The sequence below is a fragment of the Artibeus jamaicensis genome, unplaced genomic scaffold, assembly GCF_021234435.1.
Source record: "Artibeus jamaicensis isolate MK-2021 breed Jamaican fruit bat unplaced genomic scaffold, CSHL_Jam_final scaffold_916, whole genome shotgun sequence".
NCBI lineage: Eukaryota > Metazoa > Chordata > Mammalia > Chiroptera > Phyllostomidae > Artibeus > Artibeus jamaicensis.
The window spans coordinates 5,763,698-5,769,649 of record NW_026522059.1 but is presented as its reverse complement, the minus strand read 5'-3'; positions in this window follow the sequence as shown (position 1 = coordinate 5,769,649).

The following is a 5,952-nucleotide window of genomic DNA, read 5'->3' as shown; positions in this document are numbered from 1 at the left end:
CGCCGAAGAGCCCAGGGTGGGCCTGAGGCGTCAACTGGAGCGCCCTCCTGGGAGAGAAGCCAGTGGAGTATGACAGGTCTGCTTCCAGAAACGCCACAGAAGCCCTTGTCCCACCAGGCAGTGAGCTCAAGGAGAAGGCCTACAAGGCTTTCTGTCCCAGCTTTGCCCCTAACTAACACTATGCCACCAAAGACTCAGTTTATCTATCTGTAAAATGGGAACTTCACTGGCTGCTCCCTGAGGGCATCTTCCTTCCTTCCTTCCTTCCTTCCTTCCTTCCTTCCTCCCTCCCTCCCTCCCTCCCTCCCTCCATTCCTTCCTTCCTCAGGCACATTGCAGGGATCTGGGAATGCATGGTGAGGAACACATACTCCTCACCTGTGACTCATTCACAGACTAATGGGGAAGAGAGGCAATTTAGCAAATGACTCACTTTGACTCTGGCCACCTGAATTTCAAATGACCCATGCTGGTGACACAGCAGAATTCTGAATACCTATTTAGCAGGCTGACTTTCACCCTTCGTACCATCACTCGACGTAAGTAAATTTGGCCACGGCGTGCTGGTGCTGCCTGCTAGCAAATAATGCTCCAGCTTGCTTCCTTTCCTTGGCTTTTCAGCAATTGGGACACTTTGTGGCTGTCCCAGGGGTTAGAGAGTCGTGTCTCAGGGGCAGCCAGGGCAAGGTGGGCAGCGTCCAGGAACCCACCCCATTTCAACTGCAGCTGCCCTGTGCTCAGATCAGCCGCGTTAACTGCAGCAGGCACTTCCTGTGCTCGACCGTGTATTCCATAGGGAAGGAGAAAACTTCCAAGACCAGAGGGATTTTGGAAGGACGTTAGCTTCCCGGGACCGTCCCTCCTTAAGGAATGCTAGATGGGTGGTTGACTGCGACTCTCCTGCCTTGGAGCATGTTTTTAGGACAATGTGTGAGGGATAACGCAGTGGGACCACGTTACCCTAGTGGCACACTCAGGGCTGCTTGGAAAGGTTGTACATGTTGTGCAACGTGCAAATTATTGCACTGAGCAAGGAAGCAGGGCCTGGTGTTAAGGGGGGTGTTCCAGAGAAGAAGATGCATGTGAGGAGGCATGTGAGGATGTGAGGTCACTACTCTATGAACCTCCCCCAGGGCCTAGCACAGCTTGTGGTGGCTGTGAACTAAGTGTTTGTTGAATGAATGCAAAAAAGCAAGGTGGGAATTCTTTGGGATTCTCACTCAGCTGAAGCATTCTCTAATATTCTGGTTATGATCTGGTTTTTCTCAGGCCGAGTGCTCTGCCTGTATTCTTTTTGAGCCATACAAATTCTTAGAGCAGGTCCACTTTCAAGGTTAGGCAGGCTCTTGGTTGTGCAGAGGTTCAGATCTGATGAATGACTCCGTATCACGGCCACGAATCCCGAGTAGAAACTAGGGGTGAGGCCTGGGATGTCTCTAGATGGAAAGTGACATGCCCTGGAAAGCCTGTGCATGAGTGAGCAGCTGGTGGCCTTTCAGAAGACCCTGCTGAAGTCACACCCACCTGCCTGAGGCTGATGTCCCTACCTGGCACTTCCTGAGTCAGGCTTTACATTGTTACCAGCACACAGTGAGGGAAGCCGGGCTGTCTGAGCCCGGAAGAGGCACTGGAATCATTGAGTCGAAACTCTCATTTCGCTAATGAGATCGTTGGGCCCAGAGAATGGTGATCTAGGGTGAAAATATCCCCCTTCTTTCGTCTGGGGCTCATTATCATGAAGGCACCTGCCCTAGTAGTTTGTTGTGAGAAAGGAATGAGTGAATCTAAGCAGGACAGAAATGGCTCAAAAAACATTCACAATGACAACCACCGTGTCTGGCACTCAGTAAAGGTTCAATAAATAGCAGTTCGTACAAGAACCCCCCCCCCCCCGTTCCTTGTGGACGTCGAAGCCCCTGTTAGGCGACATGGGGGCGGTGGCCAGTTCAGCACGGTGCCTGTGCTGTTTCTTTCTCATGTGACTCTCATTTCAGGGAACATTCCCCCGCTTTGTCCTGATACTCAGAGAAGACAGGCCGGGGGTGGTGTTTATTGGAATCGCAAATACGTTTATTGGATTTTCAGGCATGTATTTATTAGAATGCAAATGAGGAAAAGTGACCTTATTACAGACACACCCTTGCATCAGCTCTAATATGTTTTTTTTAAGTAGGTCATGGGAAGGGGCGTCCTTGCTGGAGGGCGCCGAGTGGCAGTTCGGGAGGGTGGAAAAGGTCTGGAGGTGGCTGCTGGGCGGGGCGCACAGCCATGTGAGTGTGTTCACCGCCGCTGAGCTGCACGCGCAGAAGTGGATACCGTGGTCAGTCTCGTGTTGTGCATATTTTCCCACACAGAAACAAAGGAGGTCAGACCCTGTTTCTTTAAACACCCCCTTTCATTTCTCGGGCTGTTCCTTGGGTCGGGCGCTGCACTAAGCTTTCTCCATGTGCCAGCTGGTGGAGAAACCCTAGGACCTTGGCGATCTCATGCCTCACTTTCTAGGTGGGAAACTGAGGCTTGGAGAGGTCCAGTGGCTGGCCAAGACTGCCTTTGCAAAGAGGTGCCATGGTAGGGGCACCATGGCGCCCCAGACGCAGCATTCGAGCTGAGGTCACTGGTCCATGGGTGTCGCCCTGCACTGCCATGCTGACCATCAAACCCAAAAGCAGCAGCCGAGCCGCACTGCGCAGAAGACCTAGCACCGTTCTGGGTGATGCTTGGGAGGCCCCTCAGGGTGGCCTGCCACTCTCTGGGCCGTCCCGTGACCCTGTGGTTGACACTCCCCGGCTAAGAGCTGAGAAAAGGGAAATGCGGGTGCAGCCCTGAGCAGTGGTGAGGGACACCCCTATAGGGGACATGCACATTAGGGTCTGGGGGAGAGACAGCCAAGGGCAGCTGCTGAAATCCAGCACCTTCTGCTGGTCAAGTCAGGGGCCCTCAGTGTGGGGCTGTATCCACCTTGAAGAAGGACCCCCTTTTCCTCATTTGCCCAAGGAAGCTAGTGGGCTGTCCGTGGCCCTGGGTGGGGCTCGGGGCGGGCAGTGCTGTCCTATGGGACTGAGGGGTCCCCAAGTCCCAGTACACTGGCTGCATACACTGGAGCCCTGGTTCACCAGGCTCTGCCTAATGACCGACCTGACACAGTGCAGGCGTTGTCTGAGAGCAAAGCCTTTCTAGCTGGGCAGACCTGGGGTGGGGTGGGGCGGGGTCGGGGGGGCTCAGGCTCTGCCTTTCCCCTGAGGGCCCTGGCCAGGCACTGAGGCTGCCTGGAACTCACTTTATGGGCAGTAAAAGCCCCACGGGCTGGCTCTCCCTCGGGGCGTCACGAGGGTTAAATGGGCAACCCTAGAACATGGGGGTGGGGCACCGTGCTCAGTAAGGCCGGCCACCATCGGAGGTGACTCTATTTCCACCCAGGTGCCTTGGGGAGAGTCACCGGCTCACCCAGGTCCGCAGGAGCCCCACTGGCTGATTTCCCAGGCGAACGCACCCAGTTTGTTTCTCTGGTATTGCCTCTCCTTGCACAAGGGCTCAGACGGCCTTGGGTGTCTAGATACGTCCTAGAGTCGCAGCCAGGTCTCAGAGTACCCCCCCTCTCCTTTCTCTGTCCGTTCCTCCTCCCTCCCTTCCTCTCTCTGTCCCTCTCTCTCTCCTGACTCCCTCTCTTCTTTCACCCATTTCTACCCTTGTTCTCCCTCCCCGTTCTTCCCTTCACTCCATCCTTGCCCCTCCCTCTCTCCTGCCTTCTCTTGTTGGCTCCCCGCCCCATCAGGAGAAGGGGGTGCCTACCGTGCAGGTCCCACTGGAAAGCAGTTGGGTGTGTGGTCCTCAGCTGTAAACAAGATGGATGCTGAGCCCTTTATACCCCCAGGAAAGACCCTTGGTCATGTGACCCACCCCTCTCTCCTCCACAGGACAGCCTTTCATGAACCCTGGCAGGTGGGCTGCCTCTGTGGGGAGGAGGCTTCATAAGGCTGTGGCTATGAGCAGGTGCAGGCTCCATTGTAAGAGGCCCTACTTTGAGCCTCAGGGAGACCCAGGCTCTAATTAGAGAACAAGGGCTCCCCTGTTCTGCGCCCCCGCTGCACCTCAGAGGCTTGGAGGCCCAGGGATTTTGTCTCGGGTCGTCCTGGGAGATGAAAGACAGCTGAAAGCCACGCAGGCTCTCCCGAAGGGAAAGAGGGCTGCCTTTGTCTGGTCTAGTTAATTCTTCAGCCAGATCTCTGGGTTGACTGGTCCATGTTCTCGGCCTCAGGCCTGGGAATTCGATGCCTCTCTCCTTTAGGGATTTTCTGCCTCAGTTCTGGGGTGGGGCGACTTGGGGCTTTATAATCAGACATCTTCGGTTCCGGTTCGGTGCCAGGACTCATTACCTGTGGGATACTGAGCATCACTGCTCAGTACCAGTCCCGAGTCCGTGACGTGGGGGCAGTCCCACTCGGAGGGCGAGGATGAGAGAGTCAGGTGAAGTGTGTGGAACGGCAGTGGGGCCACCAAATCGTAATCCCTCCTCTCCCCTGCACAGCCCACACGAAAATGGTGTCCTTCCACAAGAGCACACATGTGTCCAGTGTGTGTCCCACACCACGAACGTCCTCATAAGACTTGTCCATACCATCCCTACAGCAGCGGGAAGGGACATCAGCTCCATTTACCGAGAGGACAAGTGGGGGCATCGTGGGTCTGTCCCAGTGCATGTGTGATGGGACCATTCTCAGTGCAGAGGTCAGCCTGGCTGCGAACGCTGCAAGCCGTTCAGTCCTCTTGGCTTCCTGGACAGCCAGGGTTCGTCCAGCGGTGAAACCTGGGGAGCGCTGAGCCTTTACAGAGGCTGCTGAAGGGTTTCTCTGCATCGTTGGTTGTCCTTGTGCACTGAAGCTTTTGTTTATAGATCATGAATTGTTGTCCAGTGCTTCACGTGCACTGGGGAATGAAGCTACGCTGCCCCAGTCCTCTCTCACCAGCACAGAAGACACGCCATCTCCAAAACCGTTCACTCAATGGGCATATACTCCACGAGCAAAATCCGTCCCTCCAGCGTTTTCCGAGCGAGACTCCCGCTCCACGCTAAGGCATAATAACACGCTGCAGAGTTACGTGGCTCCAGACATTTCAGGGGATTTGTGAAGGTTCTCCCCCTAGTTCCCAACAGGGTATTGCAGCCTTACCACTATGGACGTTGGGCCCAGTGACAGTTTGCTGTGGGGGCCACCTGTCATTGTTGGACATTTAGTGACAACCTAGCCCTTTCCCCACCAGATGCTGGCAGCAGTCTCCCTCCCCAGATCGTGACAAACTAAATGTCTCTAGAAACTGCCAAACATCCATTAGGGTTCAAATAACCCCTGAGTGAGAACCACAGGCCTACAACATCCCTGGAGCTTCGGCCTTTCCCTTCTCTGCACGTGGAATAGGGTGAGAGTGAAGGTTTTACCAGAACATGAGAGAAAAGGCTGCTGCGTGAGAGTTCAAAATGACAGATGGCACCAGCACAGCACCTGAATCCTCACTTACACACCCGCACACAAGTGCCCCTCCTCAGAAACAGGAAGACGTGGCCGTGTGCACACAAGGACACAGGAACTCTGGGCCAGAGAAGCTACGCTGACCCTGTGATTTGTCGTGGGGACCTTGGGCCATGCAGTGTCAGCCTGACCTTTCAGCAGCAGGAGGCTGAGTAACCAAGGTCAGCCACGTGGGCCCTTCACGCCTACAGGGCTGACCCCCAATAAAAACCCAGCACCTGTGGCTCGGACTTTTCTGGCTGAGGCTGCTCCACACACGTGGTCACACATCGCTGCAGGGAGAATACATCCCGTTGGCGAAACTCCACTGGAAGAGGACGACTGGAAGCGGGTGCCCGGGCTCCAGGGGAGCCTTCCCTGTACACCTGTTCCCTTTGTTGATCCTAATCTCTGTCCTTTTGCCGCCATAAATGGAAAATGTGAATAC